The sequence below is a fragment of the Mustela nivalis genome, assembly GCF_964662115.1.
Source record: "Mustela nivalis genome assembly, chromosome: 3".
Taxonomy (NCBI): Eukaryota; Metazoa; Chordata; class Mammalia; order Carnivora; family Mustelidae; genus Mustela; species Mustela nivalis.
The window spans coordinates 3,081,764-3,100,687 of NC_139022.1; the positions used below are offsets into that span (position 1 = coordinate 3,081,764).

The 18,924-nt window shown below is 35.8% G+C and overlaps 1 pseudogene across 1 annotated transcript in view; it reads right to left on the minus strand.

Annotated features, from left to right (window-relative positions):
- The window catches only part of LOC309861946 (olfactory receptor 6F1-like), a 300,844-nt pseudogene that overhangs the window by 259,756 nt on the left and 22,164 nt on the right, over nucleotides 1-18,924 (minus strand). The window lies entirely within an intron of this gene.

Here is an 18,924-nt window from a genome sequence, read left to right on the forward strand (position 1 = left end):
TTAATATTTGGTAAACGAATAGATTTCACTTGCCCTCACCACACACACAAAGATCAAAGATCACACAGATACACACACAGATACACACACACACACAAACACACACACACACACACACACACACACAGTTACCTACACCAGGTGATGAATAAGCTAATTAACATATCATAATGAGCACATATATCAAAACATCATATTGTACACTTTAAATGCATATAAATTTGTCAATCATACCTCAGTAAAGCTGGAAAAATGTATTTATCCTCCTAGTATGTTTATGCAGAAAGTACTTTCATGATATATTCTTGCTGTCTTGCCAAGGAAAAGTATCATGGTTCTCTTGAAGCATCTGTGCAAGACACTGGATATAGTTTTCTTTTATTTGTTTTTAAGTGCTTTTATTTGGATCCTAAAACCTCCTACTCTCAAAAAAGAAAACAATTTTTAATAGCATTTTGGTTCTAGGAAAAGTTAATTCTCTGATGTATAAGTTTTATAATAACTTATTTTAATGACCGAATAGCAAAAACACATTGCATTAATTTTACTACTAAAATACCCAATTACTCAAATGTAAGAAAATTCAGAGAAGCACTTACTAAGAAATAAGTCTTTAGAGACCTCATCATTGAGTTATTTATGTTCATTTCTATAATACAAAACTGAATAGAATTCAAATACCTCAAAGCAGATGAGTAAATATATTAGTAGGACAAGTACCAAGTAAAATAAAATTGGCAGGCTTAATATATTTTATGACATATCAATTTACTTTTGCAAAGATGAATCCAATGAAATATAAAGTCATTGTAGCATTGGGATACTTATATTTTTCACTGAAAATCATTGTACAGAAAAAATACCTATACAATAAAAGGAAGGTACATATTTCATAATATTTATCCTATTAATAACATTTTTGAAAATTTTATTTATTTATATGAGAGAATTAGTGAGATAATTATTGAGTGCGTTGAAGAGGCAGAGGGAGGTGGAGAAGCAGAATCACTGCTGAGCAGAGTCTTCAGTGGGGTTTGATCCCAGGTCCTTGAAATCGTAATCTGAGAAAAGGCACTTAAATGACTGAGGCACCTAGGTGTTCCACACATTTAATATTAATATGGTACATTTTTTGAGACTGATGAACTAATACTGGTATACACTATTAGTAACTAAAGTCTTTATTTTATTCATATTTCTTTAGTTTTAACCTAATGTCTGTTGTCTCTCCTAAATTACCACATTATATATATATATATATATATATATTATATTTTTATTATTAGCCCCAGAGGTACAGGTCTGCGAATTGCCAGGTTTACACACTTCACAGCACTCACCACAGAACATTCCTTGCCAAATGTCCATAACCACACCACATTCTCCCTACACCCCTCCCCATGGCAACCCTTAGTTTGTTTTGTGAGATTAAGAGTCACTTATGGTTTGTCTCCCTCCTGATCCCATCTTGTTTCATTTACTCTTTTCCTATACTCCAAATCCCTCACGTTGCATCTCCACTTCCTCATATCAGGGATATCATATAATAGTTGTCTTTCTCTGATTGACTTATTTCACTAAGCATAATACCCTCTAGTTCTATCCACATCATTGTAAATGGTAAAACTTCATTTCTTTTTTTTTTTTTATTTTACAGAGATCACAAGTAGTCAGAGAGGCAGGCAGAGAGAGAGAGGGGGAAGCAGGCTCCTGCTGAGCAGAGAGCCCGATGTGGGGCTCGATCCCAGGACCCCGAGACCATGACCTGAGCCGAAGGCAGAGGCTTAACCACTGAGCCAACCAGGTGCCCCAAAACTTCATTTCTTTTGATGGATGCATAATATTCCATTGTAAATATATATACCACCTCTTCTTTATCCATTCATCTGTTGATGGACATCTAGGTTCTTTCAATAGGTTGGCTGTTGTGTACATTGCTGCTATAAACATTCAGGTGCATGTGCCCCTTTGGATCACTACATTTATATTTTTGTGGTAAATACCCAGAAGTGCAATTGTTGGGTTGGACAGTAGCTCTGTTTTCAACTTTTTTGAGGAACACCCATGCTGTTTTCCAGAGTGGTTGCACCAGCTTATAAGACTAAAACAAGCACTGCAAGAACTAATTGCCCTATGACTAGCTAACTATTCTACCTAACAACTAATTTGTGCATGAAAGTAATAATAAAGCCCTGGGAGCACTCATGAAAGAACATGGAAATATATATGTCTTTTGATTGTTATGGCACACAATTATATTCAGTTACCTGTGCCTATCCCAAATGCTTTAAGGATATATCTTCAGATGCAAAGTTTGCAGAAGCTTTGGTAGACTCAACCCTAGGAGTAGACATTTATTTACAAACTTCACATGCAGTCCAAAGTCTTCTTAAATATTAATTGACTGAACATTTCTCTGAAAGAAGACCAATCCCTTGTGAGATTCTCAGATTTTATTACCTAATCTACATCTTAAACACTGCAGTATATTTTTTAAAATATTTTATTTATTTATTTGAGAGTGAGACAGGGCACAGAGGTAGAGTATAAGGGGAATCAGAATCTCCACTGAGTAGAGAGCTCAACATGTGTTTTGATCCCAGGACCCTGAGATCATAACATGACTCAAAGGCCACCTGGTGCCCCAAACACTGCAATATTCTCTTTTTTTTCTCCATTAAAAAAAGTAGCACATAATGTATTATTAAACCCAGGGGTACAGGTCTGTGAATAGCCAGGTTTATACACTTTATAGCACTCATCATAGCAAATACCCTCCCCAATGGCCATAACCCCACCACCCTTTCCCTACACCCCTTACCCCGGCAACCCTCAGTTTGTTTTATGAGATTAAGAGTCTCTTATGGTTTGTCTCATTCCCAGTCACATCTGGCTCCATGTATTATTTCCCCACTCCCCAAACCCCCACGTTGCCTCTCCACTTCTTCATATCTGGGAGATCATATGATAGGGTTATCTTTCTGCAATTGACTTATTTCGCTAAGCATGAAGTTCCATCCACGTCATCGCAAATGGCAAGATTTCATTTCTTTGGATGGCTGCACTATATATATATTGTGCAAAGGAAATAGTTAATATATTTATATATTAATATATAATAATAATATCTGACCATATCTTGATTAGGTGTTGAGTTTTATAAGTTTTTTATAGCTTTTGGATACTATATATATATATATATATATATCACTTCTTCTTTATCCATTCATCTCTTGACGGACATCTAGGTTCTTTCCATAGTTTGGCTATTGTGGACATTGCTGCTATAAACATTCAGGTGCATGTGCCCCTTCGGATCACTACATTTGTATCTTTAGGCTAAATACCCAGAAGTGCAATTGCTGGGTTGTACTGTAGCTCTATTTTCAACTTTTTAAGGAATACCCATGCTGTTTTCTAGAGCGGTTGCACCAGCTTGCATTCCCAACAACAGTGTAGGAGGGTTTACATTTTTCTTCAGCCTTGCCAGCATCTGTCATGTCCTGGCTTGTTAATTTTAGCTATTCAGACTGGTGTAAGATGGTATCTAATTGTGGTTTTGATTTGTATTTACCTGATGCCGAGTGATGTGGAGCACTTTTTCATGTGTCTGTTGGCCATCTGGATATCTTACCTGCAGAAATATCTGTTCATGTCCTCTGACCATATCTTGATTAGGTGTTGAGTTTTATAAGTTTTTTATAGCTTTTGGATACTAACACTTTATCCGCTATGTCGATTGCAAATATCTTCTCCCATTCTGATAGTTGTCTTTGTTTTTTTTTAACTATTTCCTTTGCTGTGCAAAAGCTTTTGATCTTGATGAAGTCCAAATAGTTCAATTTTGTCCTTGCTTCCCTTGCCTTTGGTGATGGTCCTAGGAAAAATTTGCTACAGTTGAAGTCGAAGAGGTTGCTGCCTGTGTTCTCCTCAAGGATTTTGATGGATTCCTTTTTAACATTGAGGTCCTTCATTTTGAGTCTATTTTCATGTGTGGTGTAAGGAAATGGTCCAGTTTCATTTTTCTGCATGCGGATGTCTAATTTTCCCAACGCCAATTGTTGAAGAGTCTACCTTTTTTACCCCTGGACATTCTTTCCTGCTTTGTCAAAGATTAGATGACCATAGAGTTGAGGGTAATTTCTGGACTCTCTATTCTGTTCCATTGATTTATGTGTCTGTTTTTCTGCCAGTACCATGTCTTGATGATGAAAGCTTTGTAATAGACCTTAAAGTCTGGAATTGTGATGCCATCAACTTTGGCTTTCTTTTTCAATATTCCTCTGGCGATTTGAGGTCTTTTCTTGTTCCATATAAATTTTTGGATTATTGTTCCATTTATTTAAAAAGAAAAAAAGATGGGATTTTGATAGGGATTGCATTAAATGTGTAGATTGCTTTAGGTAGCATAGACATTTTCACAAATTTGTTCTTCCAATCCATAAGCATGAATATTTTTTTCCATTTCTTTGTGTCTTCCTCAATTTCTTTTATGAGTACTTTATATGTTTCTGAGTATAGATTCTTTGCCTCTTTGGTTAGGTTTATTCCTAGGTATCTATGGTTTTGGGTGCAGTTGTAAATGGGATTGAATCCTTAATTTCTCTTTCTTCTGTCTTGTGATTGGTGTAAGGAAATTCAACTGATTTCTGTGCATTGATTTTATATCCAGACACTTTACTGAATTCCTGTACAAGTTCTAGCAGATTTGGAGTGGAGTATTTTGGGTTTCCCACATATAGTATCCTATCATCTGCAAAGAGTGAGAGTTTGACTTCTTCTTTGCTCATTTGGATGCCTTTTCTTTCTTTTTTGTTGTCTGATTTTTGAGGCTAGGACTTCTAGTACTGTTTAATAGCAGTGGTGATAATGGACATCCTTGCCATGTTCCTGACCTTAGCAGAAAAGTTCTCAGTTTCTCTCCATTGAGGATGATATTCACAGTTGTTTTTTAGTAGATGGCTTTCATGATACTGAGGTATGTGCTCTCTATCCCAACAATTTAAAGAGTTTTGATCATGAAAGGATGCTGTACTTTGTCAAATGCTTTATCATCATCTATTGAGAGTATCATATGCTTCTTGTTCTTTCTTTTCTTAATGTATTGTATCACACAGATTTATTTGCAGATGTTGAACCTACCTGGAATAAATCCCACTTGGTCATAGTGAATAATTCTTTTAATGCACTCTTGGCTATTTGGTGAGAATTTTTATGTCTGTGTTCATCAAGGATATTGGTCTGTAATTCTCTTTTTTGATGGGATCCCTGTCTGGTTTTGGGATCATGGTGATGCTGGTCTCATAAAATGAGTTTGGAAGTTTTCCTTCCATTTCTATTTTTTTGGAATATTTTCAGGAGAATAGGAATTAATTCTTTAATTAGTTGGTAGAATTCCCCTGGGAAACTGTCTGGCCCTGGGCTTTTGTTTGTTTAGAGATTGATTATGACTGTTTCAATCTCCTTACTGATTATGGGTCTGTTCAGGTTTTCTATTTATTCCTGATTTAGTTGTGGTAGTTTATATGTCTCTGGAAATGCATCCAATTCTTTAATATGGTCAAATTTTCTGATGTAGAGTTGCTCATAATGGGTTCTTATAATTGTATTTCTTCGGTGCTGGTTGTGATCTCTCCTCTTTAATTCATTATTTTATTTCTTTGAGTCCTTTCTCTTTTTATTTTATAAGTATGGCCTAGGGTTTATCAATCTTATTAATTCTGTTAAAGAACCAGCTCCTAGTTTTTGTTTGTTTGTTTGTATGTTTGTTTGTTCTTTTGTTTTGTTTTGTTTTTTAATTCATTTATTTCTGGTCTGATCTTTATGATTTCTCTTCTTGTACTGGGTTTAGGCTTTCTTTGTTTTTTGACAACTCCTTTAGTTGTAGGGTTATGTTGTGTATTTGAGACCATTCTTGTTTCTGGAGGTTTGTACCGCTATATATTTTCCTCTCAGGACTACCTTTGCTGTGTCCCACAGAATTTGAAACTTTGTGTTTTCATTACCATTTGTTTCCTGAATGGAACCAGCGTTCATGTACTAGAGGCTGAAAGGTTTCCCCCGAAGATTACAGATTCGTGAAAGTCCTCGATACACCTAATAGTAAGAATGAAGAATTGTACTTGTAGGCAGAAAATCTTGAAAGCAGCTAGGACAAAGAAGATCCTTATGTACAGAGGAAAGCCCATCAGAATAACGTCAGACCTGTCCACAGATACCTGGCAAGCCAGAATAGGCTGGTAAGATATATTCAGGGCACTGAATGAGAAGAACATGCAACCAAGAGTACTTTATCCAGCAAGACATACATTCAAAATGGATGGAGAGATAAAGAGTTTCCAGGACCGGCAAGGCTTAAAAGACTATGCAACCACCAAGCCAATACTGCAGGATATTTTAAGGGGGCTTCTTTAAAGGAGTAAAAAGCCCAAGAATAGCATTGAACAGAAATATAGAGACAATCTACAAAAGAAAGTCTTCAAAGGTAACACAATGTCAATAAAAACAAATCTATCAATAATCATCCTCAATGTGAATGGCCTAAATGCACCCATGAAACAGCACAGGGTTGCAGATTGGATAAAACCACAGGACCCATCCATATGTTGTCTATCTACAAGAGACCCATTTTGAACCTAAAGATACACCCAGACTGAAAGTGAAGGGATGGAGAAGCATCTTTCATGCCAATGGGCCTCAAAAAAAAGTCTGGGGAAGCGATTCTCATATCAGACAAATTAGATGTTAAACTAAAGACTGTAGTCAGAGATCCAGAAGGACACTACATCATTTTTAAAGGGACTATCCACCAAGATGATCTAAGAATTGTAAACATCTATGCCCCCAATATGGTAGTAGCCAATTACATAAGAAAACTGTTAATCAAGATAAAGAGTCATATTGATATGAATACACTAATCGTTGGAGATCTTAACACACCTCTCTCAGAATTAGATGATCGAAGCAGAAAATCAATAAAGAAGCAAGAGCATTGAATGACACATTGGACCAGATGGACCTCATAGATATATACAGAACATTACACCTTAAAACAACGGAATACTCATTCTTCTCAAGTGCACATCGAGCTTTCTCCAAAATAGACCACATACTGGGTCACAAATCAGGACTCAACTAATACCAAAAGACTGAGATTATTCCCTGCACATTCTCAGAACACAGTGCTTTGAAACTGGAATTCAATCACAAGGAGAAGTTCAAAAGGAACTCAAACACCTGGAAACTAAAGGCCACCTTGCTTAAGAATGCTTGGATCAACCAGGAGATCAAGGAAGAACTGAAACAATTCATGGAAACCAATGAGAATGAAGACACTTCGGTCCAAAACCTATGGAATACAGCAAAGGTGGTACTAAGGGAGAAATACATAGACCTCCAAGCCTCTCTCAAAAAAAAAAAAAAAAAAAAAAAGAAAGAAAAAGAAAGAAAAGTCCAGAACACAGCAGCTGTCTCTACACTTTAAAGAACTGGAGAATCAACAACAAATCAAACCAACTCCACATGTAAGAAGGGAAATAATCAAGATTAGAGCTGAGATCGATGAGGTGGAGACCAGAGATACAGTAGAACGTATCAATAAAACCAGAAGCTGGTTTTTTGAAATAATCAAAAGATCGATAAACCATTGGCAACACTAATCCAAAAGAAAAGAGAGATAGCTCAAATTCATAAAATTATGCATGACAAGGGAGAGATCACAACGAACACCAAGGAAGTAGAAACAATCATCAAAAGTTATTATCAACAGTTATATGCCAATAAGCTAAGCAACCTAGAATAAATGGATGCATTCCTGGAAAACTATAAACTCCCAAAATTGAATAAGGAAGAAATTGACAACCCGAATTGACCAATATCTAGTAACGAGATTGAAGCAGTGATCAAAAACCTCCCAAAACACAAGAGCTCCGGACCTGATGGATTCCCCAGAGATTTCTACCAAACTTTCAAAGAAGAAATAACACCTATTCTCCTGAATCTGTTTCAAAAAATTGAAGCAGAAGGAAAACTTCCTGACTCTTTCTATGAAGCCAGCATTACCCTGATCCCCAAACCAGGCAAAGACCCTACCAAAAAGGATAATTTCAGACCAGTATCACTGATGAATATGGATGTTAAGATTCTCAATAAGATCCTAGCAAACAGGATCCAAGAGCACATTAAAAAGATTATCCACCATGAGCAGGTGGGATTCATCCCTGGTCTACAAGGATGGTTAAACTTTGGCAAATCAATCAATGTAATAGAACAAATTAATATGAGAAGAGAGAAGAACCACATGTCCTCTCAATTGATGCAGAAAAAGCATTTGACTAAATCCAGCATCTGTTCCTGATTAAAACTCTTCAAAGTATAGGGATAGAGGGAACCTCCCTGAACTTCATCAAATCTATCTATGAAAGACCCACAGCAAATATCATCCTCAATGGGAAATAGCTTGCATCCTTCCCGTTGAGATCAGGAACACGACAAGGATGCTCACTCTCACCTCTCTTGTTCAACATAGTATTAGAAGTCCTAGCAACAGCAATAAGACAACAAAGGGAAATAAAAGGTATCTAAATTTGTAATGAAGAAGTCAAACTCTCACCGTTTGTTTCCTGAATTTTGCCAATTCTTTAATTTCCTAGTTGACCCATTCATTCCGTAGAAGAATGCTCTTTAGTCTCCTTGTATTCCGGTTCTTTCCAAATTTCCTCTTGTGATTGAGTTCTAGCTTCAAAGCATTGTGGTCTGAAGATATGCAGCTAATGATCCCAATGTTTTGATACAAATTGAGACCTGATTTATGTCCCAGGATGTGATCTATTCTGGAGAATGTTCAATGTGCATTAGAAAAGAATGTATATTTTGTTGCTTTTGAATGGGATGTTCTGAATATATCTGTGATGTCCATCTGGTCCAGTGTGTCATTTATTGCCTATATTTCCTTAATGATTTTTTGCTTGAATAATCTGTCCATTTCAATGAAAGGAGTGTTCAAGTCTTCTACTACTTTTGTATTATGACCCAAAATTTCTTTGATTTTGTTATTAACTGTTTTATATAGTTGCCTGCTCCCATGTTAGGGGCATAAATATATAAAGTTGTTAAATCTTCTTGTTGGGAAGACCCTTTGAATATGATATAATGTCTTTCCTCATCTATTTTATAGTCTTTGGCTTAAAATATAATTGATCTGGTATAGGGATTGCCATCCCAGCTATCTTTTGATGTCCACTAGCATGGGAAATTATTTTCCACCCCCTCACTTTAAATCTGGAAGTTTCTTTGGGTATAAAATGAGTTTATGGTAAACAGCATATTGATTTTTTTTAATTGATTCTGATACCCCGTGTCTTTTGACTAGGACACTTAGCCCATTTACATTCAAGGTAAGTATTGAGAGATATGAATTTAGTGCTATTGTATTGCCTGTAAGTACTATTACTGTGTATTGTCCCTGCTCTTTCTGGTCTATTACTTTTAGGCACTCTCTTTGCTTATAGGACCCCTTTCAATATTTCCTGTAGTACTCGTTTGGTGTTTACAAACTCTTTTAGTTTTTGTTTGTCCTGGAAGGTTTTTATCTCTCCTTCTATTTTCAATGATTGCCTAGCTGGATATAGAGTTCTTGGCTGCATGTTTTTTTTTTTTCTCATTTTATGCTCTGAATATATCATGCCAGTTATTTCTGGCCTCTCAGTTATGGATAAGTCTGCTGCCAATATAATATTTTTGCCATTGTATGTTACAGACTTCTTGTCCTGGGCTGCTTTCAGAATATTTTCTTTGTCGCTAAAACTTATAAATTTTGCTATTAGATGACAAGGTGTGGACCTATTCTTATTGATTTTGAGTGGTTTTCTGCACCTCCTGGAATTTGAGATTTGTTCCTTTTTCCATTTTAGGGAAATTCTCTACAATAATCCTCTCCAATAAACCTTCTGCTCCCCCCTCTCTCTCTTCTTCTGGAATCCCAATTATTCTAATGTTTCATCTTATGATGTCACTTATCTCTCAAATTCTCCCCTCTTGGTCCAGTAGTTTCTTGTCTCTCTTTTGTTTGGCTTCTTTATTGGCAACTTGATTAGATTTTTTTCTTTTATTTCTCCAGAAAGAGCTTTTATTTCTCCTGACCGGGTCTCTCTAATATCTTCCATTTTTTTTTTTTTTTGAGCCTGTCTAGCACCTTGAGAATCGTCATTCTGAACTCTAGATCTGACATAGTACCAATGTCTGTATTGATTAGATCCCTCACCTTTAGTACTGCCTCTTTTTCTTTTTCTTTGTGGTGAGTTTTTCTGCCTTGTCAATTTATCCAGATAAGAAGATATGAAGGAGATGTTTATAGGCTCTGCTACTTTTTTTTAATTCACCCAAAGCTGGTATTAGAAATAAGGCACAGGTATTTGGTTACCTTAATTAAATTAGGAGTCTTTTGTTGTCATCATTGTTCTTCTACGTAAAGAGCAGACCATGAGAAGTATAAAAGGCCAGATTCATATTCATCAGGAAATTTTAAGGTGAGGTCTACACTGGAGACAAAAAATATATTTTTCCTTTAAAATTAAGAGATTACTACATAATAGAATGACTAGATCTGTGTTTCCTAGCAAAATATATATATATATATATTCCCCCCCCCCCGGGCAATGTCCCAGAACTATTGGTACTTGTTGAGATAGAAATGCTCTCTGAATTGAATTTTACTCCCCTCTATGGAAATTTCTTTACTCAAAGGTGTTTGTTCTCCTGTATTTGTAAAGTTTAAAGTAGAGAGAATAGCTTTTCTATCTACCAAGTTTTGGAAACTTTTCCCAGTGATTTTAATTGTAATTTCCCCATACCTATTTAATTGAAAATCTGGTAGCAATTTATTGTGAAACACGTTAGACTCCTGTTAACTCTGGAATGACCCATATTGCATCCTTCCTAAGAGGATAGATATAGGGACACCTATGTTGATATGAAAGAAGTTGCATGAAATCTTGAAGGACTTATTTATTTATTTATTTTTCAATATCCTAGCTGATTATAATAGCAGTATCCACTCTTGTGTCAGTATTTTGATGAATGACCTGTAGAGAGATGTGGTGTGGGAGTTCCAGGTATTAATGTAGATAATGGCACTGGAACTCTTGTAACTCTAATAACTGTTGTAGCTTGATGGATTTTTTGTTAGTCATATTATTTGAAAGTTCTCACCAAGTGTTCAGTTATGATTATAATTCAGTTAGCCTGGTGACCGTGAATCTTGTTTTTATTTTTTTGTCTTTTTATCAATCTGTTAAATTCAAGAGATAATACATTCACAAACAGGGCAGCTATAGAAGTTGGGGTGACCTAAATTATTCTATGGAACCCAGAATGCCATAGGAAGAGAATTTTCATATGGGCTTTAAGTCTGTTGAAGATATCTTCTTCTTTTGTTTGCATATTAAAATAATACATAAATAAATTCAGAATTCAGGCAGGGAATACTTCAGAAAACCTTTTGTTTGCTTGTTTGCTTGTTTGATTTACAAAATCAGTTGTTATTTTGTAAGCTTTTTCTGTTTTATGAAAGTGTCATATTGAATTTCTAATACTATCCTCAGAATTCTGCTTCTCAAATGCACTTATTCGGCTTCATCAGCCCCTACCAGAATGTGCACAAGCTGATAAAGATAAAGCAGCCCAGGATTATAGTCCCTGATGATCTCTGATTCTTCAGAAATCTTATGGGAATCCTCCCTGAGTTGAGCAAATATTTTAAATTTGGACCAAATATGATCCTTGACCAAACAGTGTAAATTATATGAGGAAAGAGCTTACACAGCTAAGTGGATTTTATTTCTTTCTTTCTTTATTTAATTTTATTTAACTTTCCATTTTAAATCCAATATAGTTAATATACAGTAAAATAATATTTTTTAAGTATACAAAATAGTGATTGGAAAAGTCTACACTTTTTATAAGTCTACTCTTAATTTTCTCATTCTGTTTCACACACACACACACCTCTCCTGTGTTATGCTTTATTTTATTTTATTTGTTTTTATTTAAACTCCAGTTAGTTAACATATGGTGTCATACTACTTTAAGGTGTACAAATTAATGATTCATACAATGCCCTGTGCTCTTCTCCATAGGTACACACCTTACTCCCTATCCCATATTTAACCCATCCCCCCACCTCCCACCCCTCTGGTAATCATCAGCTTATTATCTGTAGTTGAGAGACTATTCCTCGGATTCCCTCTCTCTCTCTCTTTCTCCCTCTCCTCATTTGCTTTATTACTCATATTACAAATGTGAGTGAGACGATATGGTATTTGAATTTCTCTGACTCACTTATTTCACTTAGCATAATACTCTGTAGCTCCATCCATGTCTTCACAAATTTGGCATCTTCTTTGCTGATTTGGATGAATTTTATTTCTTTTTTTTTTCCTCTGATTATCATGGCTAGGATTTCCACTACTGTGTGAAATAACAGTGGTGAAAGTGGACATACTTGTCTTTTTCCTGATCATAGAGGAAAGGATTTCAGTTTTTCTACACTGATGATGATATTACATATGGGTTTTTCATATATATTAAAAGTGTGTGTGTGTATATATATATATATATATATATATATATATATACACATATATATGTGTGTATGTGTGTGTATGTGTAGATATATAAACATATATAATAAAAATAAAAATAAATAATAAAATATATATTTTATTATGTTGATGTATATTCCATCAACTTTGCTATGTTTTCATCATAAATGGGTGTTGTACTTGTAAAATGCTTTTGTCCTGCATCTATTGAAATGATCATATATTTTTTTTCCTTTTTTTTATTGATGGGGTGTATCAGGGTGCTTGGTTTTTGAATACTGAAAGAAACTTATAGCTCAGGAATAAATCCAAATTATAATGGAAAATGATTCTTTTAATGTACTGTTGGAATTGGTTTATAAGTGTTTTATTGAAAATTCTTACATCCATGTTCATCAGGGATATTGATGTGTAATTTTCTATTTTAATGGAGTCTTTATCTGATTTTGTTATCAGATTAATGCCAATCTCAATAATGAAATTGGAAGTCTCCCTTCCTTTTCTATATTCTGGAATATTTTGAGAGGACTAGATATTAACTTTTCTTTAAATGTTTCGTAAAATTCTCTTGTGGGGCCACTTGGTCTTGGACTTATGTTTCTTGGGGGATTTCTTTTTCTTTTTTTTTAAATTACTAATTCATTTAATTTCTTTTCTTTGCTAGTTATTATTATGTTCAACGTTTCTATTTCATCCTGCTTTCATTTAGGTAGTTCATTAGTTTCAAGGAATTTATCCATTTTTTTCCAGGTTCTCCAATTTGTTGACATACAGTCTTTTATAATATTCTCTTATACTTATTTATATTTCAGTGGTGTGGTTGTGGTTTCTCCTTTCTCAATTGTGATTTTATTTATTTGGATCCTTTCTCTTTTCTTTTCATATGTCTTGCTATGGGTTTATCAGTTTTTTTCAAAGAATCAGCTCAAGTTTCATTAATCTGTTCTATTTTTTGTATATATATCATAAATTTATGTTCTAATCTTTATGTTTTTCCTTCTCAGATGACTTTAGGCTTTACTTGTTCTTTCTCTAGCTCCTTTTAGTGTAAGCCTAGGTTATACATATGAGCTTTTCTTGTTTTTTGAGGTTGACCTACATTACTGTACTATTCCCTCTTAGGACCACTTTTGCTGCCTCCAAAAGGTTTTGGACCATTGTATTTTCATTTTCATTGGTTTTCACGTATTTTTAATTTTTTTTTTTTTGATTTCTGATTTGACCCATTTATTGTTTCTTATATGTCATTTGACCTCCATATTGTCTTTCCAATTTTTTTTTATTATTTTTTAAAGATTTTTATTTATTTATTTGCCAGAGATAGAGGGAGAGAGAGCGAGAGAGCACAGGCAGACAAAGAGTCAGGCAGAGGCAGAGGGAGAAGCAGGCTCCCTTGCTGAGCAAGGAGCCCGATGTGGGACTCAATCCCAGGACCCTAGGATCATGACCTGAGCCAAAGGCAGCTGCTCAACCAACTGAGCCACCCATCCAATTTTTTTTTTTTAACTGACATCAAGTTTCACAGTGTTGTTGCCAGAAATTATATGTGGTATTATCTTAATCTTTTTGTGCCAGTTGAAACCTTATTTATGACCAAATATGTGATTTATCCTGGGAAATGTCCCATATGCACTTGAAAATAATGTGTCTTCTGTTTTTGGATTGAATGTTCTGAATATATCACTTAAATCCATCTGGTCCAGTGTGCCATTTGAAGCCATTGTTTCCTTATTGATTCCCTGTTTACATGATATGTCCATTGATCTACATGGAGTATTAATGTCCCCTCCTGTTATTACATCATTATCAAGTAGTTATTGGATGTTTGTTACAGTTTTATATATTTGAGAACTTCCATGTTGGATGCATAAACATTTACAATTGTTACAGCTACTTGTTGGATTGCCCCCCTTTTTCATAATAAGGTGTCCTTCTTCGTCTTTTCTTATAGTGTTAATTTTAAGGTCTCGTTTTCTTTTTTTTAAGATCATTTTTATTTATTTGATTGGCAGAGATCACAAGTAGGCAGAGAGGCAAGCAGAGAGAGAGGAGGAAGCTGTCTCCCTGCTGAGGAGAGAGCCTGATGTGGGGCTCGATCCCAGGACCCTGGGATCACGACCTGAGCTGAAGGCAGAGGCTTTAAACCACTGAGCTACCCAGGCGCCCCAAGGTCTAGTTTTCTGATGTAAGTATTGCTAGTCCAATTTCCCTTGATATCCATTTTCATTTTGAATGTTTAATTCCATCATTTTCTTTTTTTTTAAGATTTTATTTATTTATTTGACAGAGAGAAATCACAAGTAGATGGATAGGCAGGCAGAGAGAGAGGAAGGGAAGCAGGCTACCTGCTGAGCAGAGAGCCCGATGCAGGACTCGATCCCAGGACCCTGAGATCATGACCTCAGTCGAAGGCAGCGGCTTAATCCACTGAGCCACCCAGGCGCCCCTCATTCCATCATTTTCAATGCACAGTCACCTTTAGGTCTGAAATACGTCTGTTATAGATAGCATAAGGTCCTTTTTAAAAAATACATTCTGAAACTCTATTATTTTAATTGGTGTATTCAGTCCATTTACAGTCATAATTGTTGATGGAAATGTATATAGTTCCATTTTATTACTTGTTTTTTCATTGTTTCTGGAGATTTTCTCTGTTCCTTTGTCATCGTTGACACTTTTGGTCTCTCTTTGGCACTCAAAGAGTCCCCAGAGGCACCTGAGTAACTCAGTTGTTTGAATATCTGCCTTTGGCACAGAAAATGACCTCAGGGTCCTGGAATTGAATCCCACATCAAGCTCTTTGCTCATTTAGGACTCTGATTCTTTCTCTCCCTCTGCTCTTCTTGCCCACTCATGTTCTCTCTCTCTCTCTCTCTCTCTCTCTTTCTCTCTCTCAGATAAATAAATAAAATCCTAAAACAAAACAAAACAAAAACAAAACAAAACCTAGAGTCCCCTTTAATGTTTCTTGAAAGACTACTTTAGTGGTCACAAGCTTCGTTTGTTTTCTTTTTGTTGGAAATTCTTTATCTCTCCTTCCATTCTGATACACATCCCCTCAGCAATTTAGCACCAAAATGACTATGAGTAGGAATGCCAAACAGTAGAAAAATTCAGGCACTGTGCCCTCTCCATCAGAGCTATTAGATATGGACATAAACAGTATTGCTGAAAGGGAATCTAGGCTAACAATTACCCAGACAGTGGCTAGGTTGGAGGAAGCCATTAATGATAAAATAGAATTGATTAGGGGAGAAGATAAGCTACTACAGAAGATGATAAAAATGCTTTCAATGAGTTCCAATCTAATCTAAATTCTCTAAGATGTAGGGTGACTGAGGCAGAAGATATAATTAGTGATCTGGAGAACAAACAGAAAGAGAGAAAGGATCAGGAGGGAGTCTGGAAAAAACAGCTTAAAAGCCATGAAAACAGAATTAGGGAAACAAATGATGTCATGAAACATTACAACATCAGAATTACTGGAATACCTGAGGAGGAGAAGAAGGAAAGAAGACTAGAGGATATAGTTGAAAAAATTCTCCATGAAATTTTTCCAATTTGGCAAATGAAAGCAGCGTTCATGTCCTACAGGCAGAAGGGGCTGCCCCCAAGATCATAGAATCCAGAAAGACCCAAAGACACCTGATTGTGAAAATTATGAATCATAATTTTAGACAGGAGCTCTTAAAAGCATTAAGGGGGAAGAGATTCCTTGTGTACAGAGGAAGGCCCATCAAAATAACATCAGACCTGTCCACAGAATTCTGGAAAGCCAGAAAGGGCTGGCAAGATGTATTCAGGGCACTAAAGGAGAAGAAAACGCAGTCAAGAATGCTTTATCCCACAAGATTGACATTCAAAATAGATGGAGAGATAAAGAGCTTCCAAGAATGGCAAGATTTAAAAGAGTATGTGAGCACCAAGCTGAAATTGCAAGAAATATTAAGGGGTTTTCTATAAAAGAGGAAAAAAACCAAGAATATAACTGGAAATAAATTTATGGAGAAAATCCATAGAAAAAATATTTCACAGGTAAAATGACGTCAATAAAAATGTATCTCTCAATAATCACTCTCAACGAGAGTGGCATAAATGCACCCCAAAAACAACACAGGTTTGCAGATTGGATAATATGACAGGACCCATCCAGATGTTGTCTAAAAGAGACCCACGTGGAACCTAAGGATACATGAAGACTGTAAGTGAAAGGATAGAGAAGCATCTTTCATGTCAATGGGCCTCAGCAGAATGCCAGGGTAGTGATTCTTTTATTAAATAAATTAGATTTTACACTAAATACTGTAGTCAGAGATACAGAAGGACAATACATCATTCTAAAAGGGTCTATCCACCAAGAAGATCTACCAGTCTTAAAAATGTATGCCCCTAATATGAGAACAGCCAACTACATAAGACAACTGTTAAGATAAAGAGTTATACTGATATGACTACATTAATAGAAGAGGATTTCTTTATTTCTTTTCAACATAACAGTATTCATTGTTTTTGCACCACACCCAGTGCTCCATACAAGCCATGCACTCTCTGATACCTACCACTTGTTTCCCCCAACTACTCACCTCCAGCCCCTCAAGACCCTCAGATTGTTTTTCAGAGTCCATCATCTCTCATGGTTCACCTCCCCTTCCAATTTCCCTCAACTCCCTTCTCTTCCCCGTACTCCATATTATAAGTTATGCTCCACAAATAAGAGAAACCATATGATAGACTCTCTCTGCTTGACTTATTGCACTCAGCATAATCTCTTCCAGTCCCATTCATGTTGCTACAAAAGGTGGGTATTCATCCTTTCTGATGGAGGCATAATACTCTTTAGTGTATATGGACCACATCTTCCTTGTCCATTCGTCCGTTGAAGAGCATCTTGGTTCTTTCCACAGTTTGGCGACCGTGGCCATTGCTGCTATAAACATTGGGGTACAGATGGTCCTTCTTCTCACTACATCTGTATCATTGGGGTAATACTCAGTAGTGCAATTGCAGGGTCATAGGGAAACTTTATTTTTAATTTCTTGAGGAATCTCCACACTGTTCTCCAAAGAGGCTTCACCAACTTGCATTCCCACCAACAGAGAAAGAGGGTACCCTTTCTCCACATCCTCTCCAACACCCATTGTTTCCTGTCTTGCTAATTTTGGCCATTCGAACTGGTGTAAGGTTGTGTCTCAATGTGGTTTTAATTTGAGTCTCCCTGATGGCTAGTGATGATGAACATTTTTTCATGTGCCTAATAGCCATTTGTATGTCTTCATTGGAGAACTGTTTGTTCATACCTTCTGCCCATTTTTTTGGTATGATTGTCTGTTTTGTGTCTGTTGAGTTTGATGAGTTCATTATAGATCCTGGATATCAACCTTTTGTCTGTACTGTCATTTGCAAATATCTTCTCCCATTCTGTTTCCTTTGCTGTGCAGAAGCTTGATTTTGATGAAGTCCCAAAGTTTATCTTTGCTTTTGTTTCCTTTGCCTTTGAAGACATATCTTGAAAGAAGTTGCTGTGGCTGATATCGAAGAGATTACTGCTTATGTTGTCCTCTAAAATTCTGATGGATTCCTGTCTCAAATTGAGGTATTTTATCCATTTCGAGTTTACCTTGGTGTACAGTGTAAGAGAATGGTCAAGCTTCATTCTTCTACATAAATCTGCCCAGTTTTCCAAGCACCATTTATTGAAGAGACTGTCTTTTTTCTACTGTATATTTTTTCATGTTTTGTCAAAGATTATTTGACCATAGAGTTGAGGGTCCATATCAGGGCTCACTACTATATTCCACTGTTCTATGTGTCTGTTTTTATGCCAGTACCAAGCTGTCTTGGTGATCACAGCTTTGTAGTAAAGCTTGAAATCAGGTAACGTGATGCCCCCAGTTATATTTTTATTTTTCAACATTTCCTTAGCGATTCAGGATCTCTTCTGATTCCATAAAAATTTTAGGATTATTTGCTCCAGCTCTTTGAAAAATACCAGTGGAATTTTGATCAGAATGGCATTAAAGTATAGATTGCTCTTGGCAGTACAGACATTTTAACAATATTTATTCTTCTTATCCAAGAGCATGGAATGATCTTCCATCTTTTTGTGTCTTCTTTAATTTCTTTCATGAGTGTTCTGCTGTTCCTCGAGTACAGTTCCTTTACCTCTTCAGTTAGGTTTATTCCCAGGTATCTTATAGTTCTTGATGCTATAGTAAATGTAATCGATTCTCTGATTTCCCTTACTGTATTTTTATTTTTAGTGTATAAGAACGAGACTGATTTCTGTACATTCACTTTTTATCCGGCCACGTTGCTGAATTGTTGA